Consider the following 15,920-nt stretch of genomic DNA (forward strand, 5'->3'; position numbering starts at 1 on the left):
GACGGGCTCCCAGTGCCTGTGCCTCGTGAGGCCTGGGTTGAGGGCCCGGCACCGGAGCCGTGCAGCCTCCCCAGCCCCTCGCCTGCCCGGCTGGGAGCCCAGGCCCTCCGTGAGCAGCCGGCTGCCCCCAGGAAACGTCCCTCCCGCTTCAGGCGGGCGCTGCGGGCGCTGCGGGGGCTGTTCCGCTGTCCCTGCCTGGCGGCACCGCCCGAGGAGTAGCAGCGACACGGCACCCACAGCAGCCACCACACGGCACCCATTGCTCCAGAGCCGCCCTCCCTGCGGGGCTGCGGCACCCACGGGGCTCCCAACCCACGGCATCGGGAACCAACGGCAACGGGAGCAGGAGCATGGAGAAGACGGACATGACCAAGAGAAGGTGAAGAAGACGACAAAGACAAAGACGAAGACGACAAAGACGATGAAGAAGGCGGAGATGAAGAGGATGAAGACGATGACAAAGACAACCAAGACAAAGAAGAAGTATTTAAGAATAGTGATAGGAATATAGGCAATACATAGTTGAAACAGAGGAACAAGAATAAGAATTTAAGATTCCATAGAAGAAGAGGAATAAGAATTTAAAAATCTATAGAAGAAGAATAGTAATAAGAATAAGAATTGTAAAATCCATAGGAAAAGAAGAGGAATAAGTCGAAGAAGAATGTAGAAATACGTAGAAGAAGATAAGAAGAAGCAGAATAGTGAGAATAAGGAGAATAATTTAGAATTCCATTAGTGAAGATAGAATCTAGTAAATAAATTAAATTAGCAAATCATTTCTGTTTGTTCCATATTTGTGGAACACGGGGTTCCATTTGTTAAAGTGGGCGAGGCTTATGCTCAGCAGAAGGCCCCGTGGGAAAGGCCCAGCTGCGGCTGCACGGTTGGAAGTTGCCTGAGGGCTGAGAGGCAGCTGCGAGTGAGGAGAGGGTCAGGTGAGTGACAGCTGGAAGTGAGACTGTGATTGGCTGGAGGAACGCGTGCACAGCAGTGAGCGGGAAGCTGATTGGCTGATAGGACGCGCGGCCAGCAGCACTGCAGCTGAGCCAGCCAATGGGTGCCCTTCTGCTGTTCCGTTCTGTCAGGCTGCGCTTGGCTTTCGGTTGGGATTAAGGGAATAAAGAGGGGGCGGCTTTTGGCAATAAACCAAGGACATACAAGGGGCTCTGTCCTCTTTGTTCCCCATTGCTGCACATATTGTACATTTACATTGCAGTGTAGGATATAAAAACATGAATGCGCAGTAGGTTGAATAGGACAGAGTTCCATCTCCTGAAGCTGTTTCCCATTTTCCAATAAAATTTGTGAGGCACAAGAGCAGAGTCTCCAGATTTCCCTTCTCCTCTCTCCGAGCCATTGATGCATTTCCCACCTCAGTCCCAGGGAGTGCCCTGGGAGCAGCGACTGCTCAGCCCCAGCGCCCGCGGGAGAGTCCCCGGCTGGAACCCGGAAAGCTTGGAGCCAGCTGGGATTGGGCTCTGCTCCCAGGGAATGAGGGATGGGATGAGAGGGAACGGCCTCCACCTGTGCCAGGCAAGGGTCAGGTTGGATACTGGCAACAATTAATGCCTGGAAAGGGTTTTCCAGGCCAGGCATGGGTTTCAATGGGATCCTGGAGCAATGGGAGCTGCACACGGTGGGATGCTTCCAGGCCAGATTTTGCCGTGGAAAACACAACCCTTTCCCTGGGTTTGGAATAAACCTGGAGTCAATCCAGGTCCCACGCAGGGCTCTGGGCACAGCAGGGCCATGAGTGCCTGTTGTGGTTTGGCGCTGGCCCTACGCCAGGCACCCACGAGCGTCACTCACTGACCCTCCCCTTCCACAGCTGGGCAGGGGAGAGAAAAATGTAATGAAGTTGAGTTAAGGACCGGGAGAAAACACTCCAAGGGCAAAACAGGCTCAGCTTAGAGGTACAAAGTGAGTTTATTGCTGACAAAATAGAGGAGGATCATGAGAAGTAAAAGAAGCCCTTAAGAAAAGCACCTTTTTCCCCCAAGCCCTCCCTCCCTCCCAGCGACAGCGCAGGGGAAAGGGCGTGGGGGTTTGCTCAGTTTGCCACACGAGGTTTTCTGCCACTGCTCACGGAGAGGAGCCCTTCCCCTGCTGCCCCGTGGGGTCCCTGCCACGGGAGACAGTTCTCCGTGACCTTCTCCAGCGTGGGTCCACTCTCACGAGCAGCGGTCCTGCCAAAACTGCTGCAGCGTGAGTCCCTCCCACGGGCACACAGTCCTCCCAAAACTGCTGCGGCGTGGGTCACTCTTCCACGGGGTGCACTCCTCCAAGGCCAGGCTGCTTCAGCCTGGCAGCAGGGCACCCTCTCTCCATCGGCTCTCCCACTGGAGCACAGCCTCCTCCAGGCATCCACCTGCTCTGGCATGGACACCTCCCCCGTGGGCTGCGGATGTATGTCTGCATCCCCTGTGCATTCCCAGGGCTGTGGGCGGATCTCTGCATCCCCCATGGATCCCCAGGGGCTGTGGGTGGATCTCTGCATCCCCCGTGGATCCCCAGGGGCTGTGGGTGGATCTCTGCATCCCCCGTGGATCCCCACAGGCTGTGGGTGGATCTCTGCATCCCTCGTGGATCCCCAGGGGCTGTGGGTGCATCTCTGCATCCCCTGTGCGTCCCCACAGGCTGTGGGTGGATCTCTGCATCCCCCATGGATTCCCATCAGCTGCAGGGGCACAGCTGCTTCACCATGGTCTTCACCACAACCTGCAGAAGAATTTTGGCTCCAGCACTTGGAGCATCTCCTGCCCCTCCTTCTCCACTGACTCCGGTGCCTCTGTGTTATTCCCCTCAGGTGTTCTCACCTGCTCCTCTTCTCTGGACAGGAAAAAACTGTCCATGCACACTTCGTTTTGATTTTCTTCTTCAATCTGTTATCACAGAGGTGTTACCAGCCTCTGCAATTGGCCCAGCCTTGGCCAGCAGCTTGTCCATCTTCAGAGCCATCAGGGATTAGCTCTGTCTGACATGGGGAAAGTTTCCAGCAGCTTCTCACAGCAGCCACCTCTGTGGCCCCCCCGCTGCCAAAAACCAGGCCCTGCAAAACCAACACAGTCCCCTGGTCCGGGGCTGCTCCGGGCCCGTTCCCGGCTGCCCCGCTGCTGTTGGGACCCTTTGTGACACGGGACATGATGGTGGCCAGAGACCTTTGTGACATCAGAGAGCCCCACCCTGGCTGAGGGGTTTCTAGGGGCACCGCAGGGCTCGGGGTGCCCAGTCCCAGGAGAGCCACTCCAGGAGGAGGAAGCAACTCCCGGGATCCGTCTGCGCCAGAGGCCCAGAGCGACGGACGCGGACAGAGGCAGCGAAGCCACCCCCGAGTCCCGGTGCCCCAGCCCCGTAGCCAGCTGGCCGCACGGCCAGGCCCGCAGCAGGCAGTGAGTAGGGGCAGGGAGCAGGTCAGGCCTGCCACTGTCACACATCGAGGGGAGGACGAGGGGAGCTTTGCTGAGATGGGCCAAGAGCTTTCCCGGTGGGGAGCTGAGACGGAGCAGGAGATGTCCAAAATCTCCCTGCGGGAACAGCAGACAGGGCCAGAAGTGCACCCAGTGAAGGACAGCAGCGACAAGGAGCTGTCCCGAGGGGCAGAGGATGGAGCCCAAGAGCTGTCCCAGCAGCAGGACGATGTCACCTGCAGCACTGGGGACAAACCCTTGGGCCCAGGGATGGAGGAGGGGCCCCAGCCTTGTGTCCCGGCGGGGCCCGGCTCCCCCAGCCCCGCGGGCACAGCGGGGGCAGCAGAGGCAGCGCCTGCCCCGCCCTGCGCCTCTCCTGCCCCGGGCCGTGCCGCGGAGGCCGAGCCGGCAGCTGCTGCCCCGGCCGGAGCTGCTGGGCAGGAGGAGCCCCCCGAGCCTCTCGCTGCCCAGCAGGAGGAAAAGGCACCGCAGTCTCCTGTGCCCAGCTGGGAGCTGCCCTCAGCAAGGGCACAGAGCCGGGTTCCTGCCCCCGGGAGCCCCCCCGCGGGCCGCAACCTGGTTCTTGAATTGGCCTGGCACCTGAGCCGTGAGTGTGAGTGGCCCATCCAGCGATCCAAGTGGGAGCTGGAGGGAGTGTGGGACATGGAGCAAAGACTGGCTGCGAAAATGGGAGAAACAGCCACGGCTGAAAGGGAGCAGAGCCCGGTGCCGGACCCGCTGAGACCCCCCAGGCCCTTGCCCAGCCAGCTGGGAGCCCTCAGGGAGCAGCAGGAGGGGACAGCGGCGTGGTCAGAGGAAGGCAGCGACGAGGAGATCTCGGACTGCGACAGCTCCTGGGACTCCAGCAGCACCACATCCCCGCGCGAGGGGGAATATTACTTAGACATGGAGCTGTTCCCAGAGGCAGACGACAGAGACAAAGACCTGTCTCAGTGGATTGGTGTCACCTTCAGCGCTGGGAAGAGACCCTTGAGCTCAGTGATGGAGGATGAGGAGGGGCCGCAGCCTTGTTCCCCAGCGGGGCTCGGGCAGCTGTTCCGTTGGGCCAGTGTCACCTTCAGCCCTGGGGACAGAGCCTTGAGCCCAGAGATGGAGTGGGATGTGGTGCCGCAGCCTTGCTTCGCACTGGCGCCCGACATGTGTTCCCGCTGGGTCCCTGTCACCTTCAACCCTCTGAAGACACTCTTGAGTCCAGTGATGGAGGAGGAGGAGGAGGAGCTGCAGCCTTGTTCCCCAGAGAGTGAGCACGAGGCAGAGCTGTCCCGGGGAGAAAGGAACAGCTGCTCCCCAAGGGTGTCCCAGGGGGAAGAGTGTTCGGAGCCCGAGCTGTCCAGGGAAGTGTCGGGCAGGGAAGAGTGCACGGAGGAAGAGATGTCCCTCAGAGAAGCCAGCAGCTCCCAGGAGCGCTCAGACTGGGAAGAACACCTGGAGAAAGAGCTGTCCCAGGGGGACATCGAGAGCTGGGAAGAAGTTTCCGATTGGGAAGAACACGTTGGCACAGCCCTTTCCCAACAGGAAGTGTCCCTCGGCCAGGACGTGACCCCAGGGAACGGCCACAGACCCTCCGTGCACTCCAGCTGGGAGAATGACAGCGACCAGGAGCTCGCGCAAGAGCCCTGGGAAGTCGGCACCGAATCTGGCAGCTGCGTGAAGCCCTTGGCCCCGGAGGAGGACGAGTGGGACGAGCTGAGCGTCCTGGAGCTGCCCCCGGAGGAAGACAAAGAGCAAAACCAGAGGGCTTTTGCGGCAGACGGGCTCCCAGTGCCTGTGCCTCGTGAGGCCTGGGTTGAGGGCCCGGCACCGGAGCCGTGCAGCCTCCCCAGCCCCTCGCCTGCCCGGCTGGGAGCCCAGGCCCTCCGTGAGCAGCCGGCTGCCCCCAGGAAACGTCCCTCCCGCTTCAGGCGGGCGCTGCGGGCGCTGCGGGGGCTGTTCCGCTGTCCCTGCCTGGCGGCACCGCCCGAGGAGTAGCAGCGACACGGCACCCACAGCAGCCACCACACGGCACCCATTGCTCCAGAGCCGCCCTCCCTGCGGGGCTGCGGCACCCACGGGGCTCCCAACCCACGGCATCGGGAACCAACGGCAACGGGAGCAGGAGCATGGAGAAGACGGACATGACCAAGAGAAGGTGAAGAAGACGACAAAGACAAAGACGAAGACGACAAAGACGATGAAGAAGGCGGAGATGAAGAGGATGAAGACGATGACAAAGACAACCAAGACAAAGAAGAAGTATTTAAGAATAGTGATAGGAATATAGGCAATACATAGTTGAAACAGAGGAACAAGAATAAGAATTTAAGATTCCATAGAAGAAGAGGAATAAGAATTTAAAAATCTATAGAAGAAGAATAGTAATAAGAATAAGAATTGTAAAATCCATAGGAAAAGAAGAGGAATAAGTCGAAGAAGAATGTAGAAATACGTAGAAGAAGATAAGAAGAAGCAGAATAGTGAGAATAAGGAGAATAATTTAGAATTCCATTAGTGAAGATAGAATCTAGTAAATAAATTAAATTAGCAAATCATTTCTGTTTGTTCCATATTTGTGGAACACGGGGTTCCATTTGTTAAAGTGGGCGAGGCTTATGCTCAGCAGAAGGCCCCGTGGGAAAGGCCCAGCTGCGGCTGCACGGTTGGAAGTTGCCTGAGGGCTGAGAGGCAGCTGCGAGTGAGGAGAGGGTCAGGTGAGTGACAGCTGGAAGTGAGACTGTGATTGGCTGGAGGAACGCGTGCACAGCAGTGAGCGGGAAGCTGATTGGCTGATAGGACGCGCGGCCAGCAGCACTGCAGCTGAGCCAGCCAATGGGTGCCCTTCTGCGGTTCCGTTCTGTCAGGCTGCGCTTGGCTTTCGGTTGGGATTAAGGGAATAAAGAGGGGGCGGCTTTTGGCAATAAACCAAGGACATACAAGGGGCTCTGTCCTCTTTGTTCCCCATTGCTGCACATATTGTACATTTACATTGCAGTGTAGGATATAAAAACATGAATGCGCAGTAGGTTGAATAGGACAGAGTTCCATCTCCTGAAGCTGTTTCCCATTTTCCAATAAAATTTGTGAGGCACAAGAGCAGAGTCTCCAGATTTCCCTTCTCCTCTCTCCGAGCCATTGATGCATTTCCCACTTCAGTCCCAGGGAGTGCCCTGGGAGCAGCGACTGCTCAGCCCCAGCGCCCGCGGGAGAGTCCCCGGCTGGAACCCGGAAAGCTTGGAGCCAGCTGGGATTGGGCTCTGCTCCCAGGGAATGAGGGATGGGATGAGAGGGAACGGCCTCCAGCTGTGCCAGGCAAGGGTCAGGTTGGATACTGGCAACAATTAATGCCTGGAAAGGGTTTTCCAGGCCAGGCATGGGTTTCAATGGGATCCTGGAGCAATGGGAGCCGCACACGGTGGGATGCTTCCAGGCCAGATTTTGCCGTGGAAAACACAACCCTTTCCCTGGGTTTGGAATAAACCTGGAGTCAATCCAGGTCCCACGCAGGGCTCTGGGCACAGCAGGGCCATGAGTGCCTGTCGTGGTTTGGCGCTGGCCCTACGCCAGGCACCCACGAGCGTCACCCACTGACCCTCCCCTGCCACAGCTGGGCAGGGGAGAGAAAAATGTAATGAAGTTGAGTTAAGGACCGGGAGGAAACACTCCAAGGGCAAAACAGGCTCAGCTTAGAGGTACAAAGTGAGTTTATTGCTGACAAAATAGAGGAGGATCATGAGAAGTAAAAGAAGCCCTTAAGAAAAGCACCTTTTTCCCCCAAGCCCTCCCTCCTTCCCAGCGACAGCGCAGGGGAAAGGGCGTGGGGGTTTGCTCAGTTTGCCACACGAGGTTTTCTTCCACTGCTCACAGAGAGGAGCCCTTCCCCTGCTGCCCCGTGGGGTCCCTGCCACGGGAGACAGTTCTCCGTGACCTTCTCCAGCGTGGGTCCACTCTCACGAGCAGCGGTCCTGCCAAACCTGCTGCAGCGTGAGTCCCTCCCACGGGCACACAGTCCTCCCAAAACTGCTGCGGCGTGGGTCACTCTTCCACGGGGTGCACTCCTCCAAGGCCAGGCTGCTTCAGCCTGGCAGCAGGGCACCCTCTCTCCATCGGCTCTCCCACTGGAGCACAGCCTCCTCCAGGCATCCACCTGCTCTGGCATGGACACCTCCCCCGTGGGCTGCGGATGTATGTCTGCATCCCCTGTGGATCCCCAGGGGCTGTGAGTGGATCTCTGCATCCCCTGTGCATCCCCAGGGGCTGTGGGTGGATCTCTGCATCCCCTGTGGATCCCCAGGGCTGTGGGTGGATCTCTCCATCCCTCGTGGATCCCCACAGGCTGTGGGTGGATCTCTGCATCCCCCGTGGATCCCCAGGGGCTGTGGGTGGATCTCTGCATCCCCTGTGCATCCCCACAGGCTGTGGGTGGATCTCTGCATCCCCCGTGGATCCCCAGGGGCTGTGGGTGGATCTCTGCATCCCTCGTGGATCCCTAGGGCTGTGGGTGGATCTCTGCATCCCCTGTGCATCCCCACAGGCTGTGGGTGGATCTCTGCATCCCCTGTGCATCCCCACGGGCTGTGGATGTATCTCTGCATCTCCCGTGGATCCTCAGGGGCTGTGGGTGGATCTCTGCATCCCTCGTGGATCCCTAGGGCTGTGCGTGGATCTCTGCGTCCCCCATGGATTCCCATCAGCTGCAGGGGCACATCTGCTTCACCACGGTCTTCACCACAACCTGCAGAAGAATTTCGGCTCCAGCACTTGGAGCATCTCCTGCCCCTCCTTCTCCACTGACTCCGGTGCCTCTGTGTTATTCCCCTCAGGTGTTCTCACCTGCTCCTCTTCTCTGGACAGGAAAAAACTGTCCATGCACACTTCGTTTTGATTTTCTTCTTCAATCTGTTATCACAGAGGTGTTACCAGCCTCTGCAATTGGCCCAGCCTTGGCCAGCAGCTTGTCCATCTTCAGAGCCATCAGGGATTAGCTCTGTCTGACATGGGGAAAGTTTCCAGCAGCTTCTCACAGCAGCCACCTCTGTGGCCCCCCCGCTGCCAAAAACCAGGCCCTGCAAAACCAACACAGTCCCCTGGTCCGGGGCTGCTCCGGGCCCGTTCCCGGCTGCCCCGCTGCTGTTGGGACCCTTTGTGACACGGGACATGATGGTGGCCAGAGACCTTTGTGACATCAGAGAGCCCCACCCTGGCTGAGGGGTTTCTAGGGGCACCGCAGGGCTCGGGGTGCCCAGTCCCAGGAGAGCCACTCCAGGAGGAGGAAGCAACTCCCGGGATCCGTCTGCGCCAGAGGCCCAGAGCGACGGACGCGGACAGAGGCAGCGAAGCCACCCCCGAGTCCCGGTGCCCCAGCCCCGTAGCCAGCTGGCCGCACGGCCAGGCCCGCAGCAGGCAGTGAGTAGGGGCAGGGAGCAGGTCAGGCCTGCCACTGTCACACATCGAGGGGAGGACGAGGGGAGCTTTGCTGAGATGGGCCAAGAGCTTTCCCGGTGGGGAGCTGAGACGGAGCAGGAGATGTCCAAAATCTCCCTGCGGGAACAGCAGACAGGGCCAGAAGTGCACCCAGTGAAGGACAGCAGCGACAAGGAGCTGTCCCGAGGGGCAGAGGATGGAGCCCAAGAGCTGTCCCAGCAGCAGGACGATGTCACCTGCAGCACTGGGGACAAACCCTTGGGCCCAGGGATGGAGGAGGGGCCCCAGCCTTGTGTCCCGGCGGGGCCCGGCTCCCCCAGCCCCGCGGGCACAGCGGGGGCAGCAGAGGCAGCGCCTGCCCCGCCCTGCGCCTCTCCTGCCCCGGGCCGTGCCGCGGAGGCCGAGACGGCAGCTGCTGCCCCGGCCGGAGCTGCTGGGCAGGAGGAGCCCCCCGAGCCTCTCGCTGCCCAGCAGGAGGAAAAGGCACCGCAGTCTCCTGTGCCCAGCTGGGAGCTGCCCTCAGCAAGGGCACAGAGCCGGGTTCCTGCCCCCGGGAGCCCCCCCGCGGGCCGCAACCTGGTTCTTGAATTGGCCTGGCACCTGAGCCGTGAGTGTGAGTGGCCCATCCAGCGATCCAAGTGGGAGCTGGAGGGAGTGTGGGACATGGAGCAAAGACTGGCTGCGAAAATGGGAGAAACAGCCACGGCTGAAAGGGAGCAGAGCCCGGTGCCGGACCCGCTGAGACCCCCCAGGCCCTTGCCCAGCCAGCTGGGAGCCCTCAGGGAGCAGCAGGAGGGGACAGCGGCGTGGTCAGAGGAAGGCAGCGACGAGGAGATCTCGGACTGCGACAGCTCCTGGGACTCCAGCAGCACCACATCCCCGCGCGAGGGGGAATATTACTTAGACATGGAGCTGTTCCCAGAGGCAGACGACAGAGACAAAGACCTGTCTCAGTGGATTGGTGTCACCTTCAGCGCTGGGAAGAGACCCTTGAGCTCAGTGATGGAGGATGAGGAGGGGCCGCAGCCTTGTTCCCCAGCGGGGCTCGGGCAGCTGTTCCGTTGGGCCAGTGTCACCTTCAGCCCTGGGGACAGAGCCTTGAGCCCAGAGATGGAGTGGGATGTGGTGCCGCAGCCTTGCTTCGCACTGGCGCCCGACATGTGTTCCCGCTGGGTCCCTGTCACCTTCAACCCTCTGAAGACACTCTTGAGTCCAGTGATGGAGGAGGAGGAGGAGGAGCTGCAGCCTTGTTCCCCAGAGAGTGAGCACGAGGCAGAGCTGTCCCGGGGAGAAAGGAACAGCTGCTCCCCAAGGGTGTCCCAGGGGGAAGAGTGTTCGGAGCCCGAGCTGTCCAGGGAAGTGTCGGGCAGGGAAGAGTGCACGGAGGAAGAGATGTCCCTCAGAGAAGCCAGCAGCTCCCAGGAGCGCTCAGACTGGGAAGAACACCTGGAGAAAGAGCTGTCCCAGGGGGACATCGAGAGCTGGGAAGAAGTTTCCGATTGGGAAGAACACGTTGGCACAGCCCTTTCCCAACAGGAAGTGTCCCTCGGCCAGGACGTGACCCCAGGGAACGGCCACAGACCCTCCGTGCACTCCAGCTGGGAGAATGACAGCGACCAGGAGCTCGCGCAAGAGCCCTGGGAAGTCGGCACCGAATCTGGCAGCTGCGTGAAGCCCTTGGCCCCGGAGGAGGACGAGTGGGACGAGCTGAGCGTCCTGGAGCTGCCCCCGGAGGAAGACAAAGAGCAAAACCAGAGGGCTTTTGCGGCAGACGGGCTCCCAGTGCCTGTGCCTCGTGAGGCCTGGGTTGAGGGCCCGGCACCGGAGCCGTGCAGCCTCCCCAGCCCCTCGCCTGCCCGGCTGGGAGCCCAGGCCCTCCGTGAGCAGCCGGCTGCCCCCAGGAAACGTCCCTCCCGCTTCAGGCGGGCGCTGCGGGCGCTGCGGGGGCTGTTCCGCTGTCCCTGCCTGGCGGCACCGCCCGAGGAGTAGCAGCGACACGGCACCCACAGCAGCCACCACACGGCACCCATTGCTCCAGAGCCGCCCTCCCTGCGGGGCTGCGGCACCCACGGGGCTCCCAACCCACGGCATCGGGAACCAACGGCAACGGGAGCAGGAGCATGGAGAAGACGGACATGACCAAGAGAAGGTGAAGAAGACGACAAAGACAAAGACGAAGACGACAAAGACGATGAAGAAGGCGGAGATGAAGAGGATGAAGACGATGACAAAGACAACCAAGACAAAGAAGAAGTATTTAAGAATAGTGATAGGAATATAGGCAATACATAGTTGAAACAGAGGAACAAGAATAAGAATTTAAGATTCCATAGAAGAAGAGGAATAAGAATTTAAAAATCTATAGAAGAAGAATAGTAATAAGAATAAGAATTGTAAAATCCATAGGAAAAGAAGAGGAATAAGTCGAAGAAGAATGTAGAAATACGTAGAAGAAGATAAGAAGAAGCAGAATAGTGAGAATAAGGAGAATAATTTAGAATTCCATTAGTGAAGATAGAATCTAGTAAATAAATTAAATTAGCAAATCATTTCTGTTTGTTCCATATTTGTGGAACACGGGGTTCCATTTGTTAAAGTGGGCGAGGCTTATGCTCAGCAGAAGGCCCCGTGGGAAAGGCCCAGCTGCGGCTGCACGGTTGGAAGTTGCCTGAGGGCTGAGAGGCAGCTGCGAGTGAGGAGAGGGTCAGGTGAGTGACAGCTGGAAGTGAGACTGTGATTGGCTGGAGGAACGCGTGCACAGCAGTGAGCGGGAAGCTGATTGGCTGATAGGACGCGCGGCCAGCAGCACTGCAGCTGAGCCAGCCAATGGGTGCCCTTCTGCTGTTCCGTTCTGTCAGGCTGCGCTTGGCTTTCGGTTGGGATTAAGGGAATAAAGAGGGGGCGGCTTTTGGCAATAAACCAAGGACATACAAGGGGCTCTGTCCTCTTTGTTCCCCATTGCTGCACATATTGTACATTTACATTGCAGTGTAGGATATAAAAACATGAATGCGCAGTAGGTTGAATAGGACAGAGTTCCATCTCCTGAAGCTGTTTCCCATTTTCCAATAAAATTTGTGAGGCACAAGAGCAGAGTCTCCAGATTTCCCTTCTCCTCTCTCCGAGCCATTGATGCATTTCCCACCTCAGTCCCAGGGAGTGCCCTGGGAGCAGCGACTGCTCAGCCCCAGCGCCCGCGGGAGAGTCCCCGGCTGGAACCCGGAAAGCTTGGAGCCAGCTGGGATTGGGCTCTGCTCCCAGGGAATGAGGGATGGGATGAGAGGGAACGGCCTCCACCTGTGCCAGGCAAGGGTCAGGTTGGATACTGGCAACAATTAATGCCTGGAAAGGGTTTTCCAGGCCAGGCATGGGTTTCAATGGGATCCTGGAGCAATGGGAGCTGCACACGGTGGGATGCTTCCAGGCCAGATTTTGCCGTGGAAAACACAACCCTTTCCCTGGGTTTGGAATAAACCTGGAGTCAATCCAGGTCCCACGCAGGGCTCTGGGCACAGCAGGGCCATGAGTGCCTGTTGTGGTTTGGCGCTGGCCCTACGCCAGGCACCCACGAGCGTCACTCACTGACCCTCCCCTTCCACAGCTGGGCAGGGGAGAGAAAAATGTAATGAAGTTGAGTTAAGGACCGGGAGAAAACACTCCAAGGGCAAAACAGGCTCAGCTTAGAGGTACAAAGTGAGTTTATTGCTGACAAAATAGAGGAGGATCATGAGAAGTAAAAGAAGCCCTTAAGAAAAGCACCTTTTTCCCCCAAGCCCTCCCTCCCTCCCAGCGACAGCGCAGGGGAAAGGGCGTGGGGGTTTGCTCAGTTTGCCACACGAGGTTTTCTGCCACTGCTCACGGAGAGGAGCCCTTCCCCTGCTGCCCCGTGGGGTCCCTGCCACGGGAGACAGTTCTCCGTGACCTTCTCCAGCGTGGGTCCACTCTCACGAGCAGCGGTCCTGCCAAAACTGCTGCAGCGTGAGTCCCTCCCACGGGCACACAGTCCTCCCAAAACTGCTGCGGCGTGGGTCACTCTTCCACGGGGTGCACTCCTCCAAGGCCAGGCTGCTTCAGCCTGGCAGCAGGGCACCCTCTCTCCATCGGCTCTCCCACTGGAGCACAGCCTCCTCCAGGCATCCACCTGCTCTGGCATGGACACCTCCCCCGTGGGCTGCGGATGTATGTCTGCATCCCCTGTGCATTCCCAGGGCTGTGGGCGGATCTCTGCATCCCCCATGGATCCCCAGGGGCTGTGGGTGGATCTCTGCATCCCCCGTGGATCCCCAGGGGCTGTGGGTGGATCTCTGCATCCCCCGTGGATCCCCACAGGCTGTGGGTGGATCTCTGCATCCCTCGTGGATCCCCAGGGGCTGTGGGTGCATCTCTGCATCCCCTGTGCGTCCCCACAGGCTGTGGGTGGATCTCTGCATCCCCCATGGATTCCCATCAGCTGCAGGGGCACAGCTGCTTCACCACGGTCTTCACCACAACCTGCAGAAGAATTTTGGCTCCAGCACTTGGAGCATCTCCTGCCCCTCCTTCTCCACTGACTCCGGTGCCTCTGTGTTATTCCCCTCAGGTGTTCTCACCTGCTCCTCTTCTCTGGACAGGAAAAAACTGTCCATGCACACTTCGTTTTGATTTTCTTCTTCAATCTGTTATCACAGAGGTGTTACCAGCCTCTGCAATTGGCCCAGCCTTGGCCAGCAGCTTGTCCATCTTCAGAGCCATCAGGGATTAGCTCTGTCTGACATGGGGAAAGTTTCCAGCAGCTTCTCACAGCAGCCACCTCTGTGGCCCCCCCGCTGCCAAAAACCAGGCCCTGCAAAACCAACACAGTCCCCTGGTCCGGGGCTGCTCCGGGCCCGTTCCCGGCTGCCCCGCTGCTGTTGGGACCCTTTGTGACACGGGACATGATGGTGGCCAGAGACCTTTGTGACATCAGAGAGCCCCACCCTGGCTGAGGGGTTTCTAGGGGCACCGCAGGGCTCGGGGTGCCCAGTCCCAGGAGAGCCACTCCAGGAGGAGGAAGCAACTCCCGGGATCCGTCTGCGCCAGAGGCCCAGAGCGACGGACGCGGACAGAGGCAGCGAAGCCACCCCCGAGTCCCGGTGCCCCAGCCCCGTAGCCAGCTGGCCGCACGGCCAGGCCCGCAGCAGGCAGTGAGTAGGGGCAGGGAGCAGGTCAGGCCTGCCACTGTCACACATCGAGGGGAGGACGAGGGGAGCTTTGCTGAGATGGGCCAAGAGCTTTCCCGGTGGGGAGCTGAGACGGAGCAGGAGATGTCCAAAATCTCCCTGCGGGAACAGCAGACAGGGCCAGAAGTGCACCCAGTGAAGGACAGCAGCGACAAGGAGCTGTCCCGAGGGGCAGAGGATGGAGCCCAAGAGCTGTCCCAGCAGCAGGACGATGTCACCTGCAGCACTGGGGACAAACCCTTGGGCCCAGGGATGGAGGAGGGGCCCCAGCCTTGTGTCCCGGCGGGGCCCGGCTCCCCCAGCCCCACGGGCACAGCGGGGGCAGCAGAGGCAGCGCCTGCCCCGCCCTGCGCCTCTCCTGCCCCGGGCCGTGCCGCGGAGGCCGAGCCGGCAGCTGCTGCCCCGGCCGGAGCTGCTGGGCAGGAGGAGCCCCCCGAGCCTCTCGCTGCCCAGCAGGAGGAAAAGGCACCGCAGTCTCCTGTGCCCAGCTGGGAGCTGCCCTCAGCAAGGGCACAGAGCCGGGTTCCTGCCCCCGGGAGCCCCCCCGCGGGCCGCAACCTGGTTCTTGAATTGGCCTGGCACCTGAGCCGTGAGTGTGAGTGGCCCATCCAGCGATCCAAGTGGGAGCTGGAGGGAGTGTGGGACATGGAGCAAAGACTGGCTGCGAAAATGGGAGAAACAGCCACGGCTGAAAGGGAGCAGAGCCCGGTGCCGGACCCGCTGAGACCCCCCAGGCCCTTGCCCAGCCAGCTGGGAGCCCTCAGGGAGCAGCAGGAGGGGACAGCGGCGTGGTCAGAGGAAGGCAGCGACGAGGAGATCTCGGACTGCGACAGCTCCTGGGACTCCAGCAGCACCACATCCCCGCGCGAGGGGGAATATTACTTAGACATGGAGCTGTTCCCAGAGGCAGACGACAGAGACAAAGACCTGTCTCAGTGGATTGGTGTCACCTTCAGCGCTGGGAAGAGACCCTTGAGCTCAGTGATGGAGGATGAGGAGGGGCCGCAGCCTTGTTCCCCAGCGGGGCTCGGGCAGCTGTTCCGTTGGGCCAGTGTCACCTTCAGCCCTGGGGACAGAGCCTTGAGCCCAGAGATGGAGTGGGATGTGGTGCCGCAGCCTTGCTTCGCACTGGCGCCCGACATGTGTTCCCGCTGGGTCCCTGTCACCTTCAACCCTCTGAAGACACTCTTGAGTCCAGTGATGGAGGAGGAGGAGGAGGAGCTGCAGCCTTGTTCCCCAGAGAGTGAGCACGAGGCAGAGCTGTCCCGGGGAGAAAGGAACAGCTGCTCCCCAAGGGTGTCCCAGGGGGAAGAGTGTTCGGAGCCCGAGCTGTCCAGGGAAGTGTCGGGCAGGGAAGAGTGCACGGAGGAAGAGATGTCCCTCAGAGAAGCCAGCAGCTCCCAGGAGCGCTCAGACTGGGAAGAACACCTGGAGAAAGAGCTGTCCCAGGGGGACATCGAGAGCCGGGAAGAAGTTTCCGATTGGGAAGAACACGTTGGCACAGCCCTTTCCCAACAGGAAGTGTCCCTCGGCCAGGACGTGACCCCAGGGAACGGCCACAGACCCTCCGTGCACTCCAGCTGGGAGAATGACAGCGACCAGGAGCTCGCGCAAGAGCCCTGGGAAGTCGGCACCGAATCTGGCAGCTGCGTGAAGCCCTTGGCCCCGGAGGAGGACGAGTGGGACGAGCTGAGCGTCCTGGAGCTGCCCCCGGAGGAAGACAAAGAGCAAAACCAGAGGGCTTTTGCGGCAGACGGGCTCCCAGTGCCTGTGCCTCGTGAGGCCTGGGTTGAGGGCCCGGCACCGGAGCCGTGCAGCCTCCCCAGCCCCTCGCCTGCCCGGCTGGGAGCCCAGGCCCTCCGTGAGCAGCCGGCTGCCCCCAGGAAACGTCCCT

The sequence above is a fragment of the Coloeus monedula genome (assembly GCF_965178545.1).
Source record: "Coloeus monedula genome assembly, chromosome: 9".
Taxonomy (NCBI): Eukaryota; Metazoa; Chordata; class Aves; order Passeriformes; family Corvidae; genus Coloeus; species Coloeus monedula.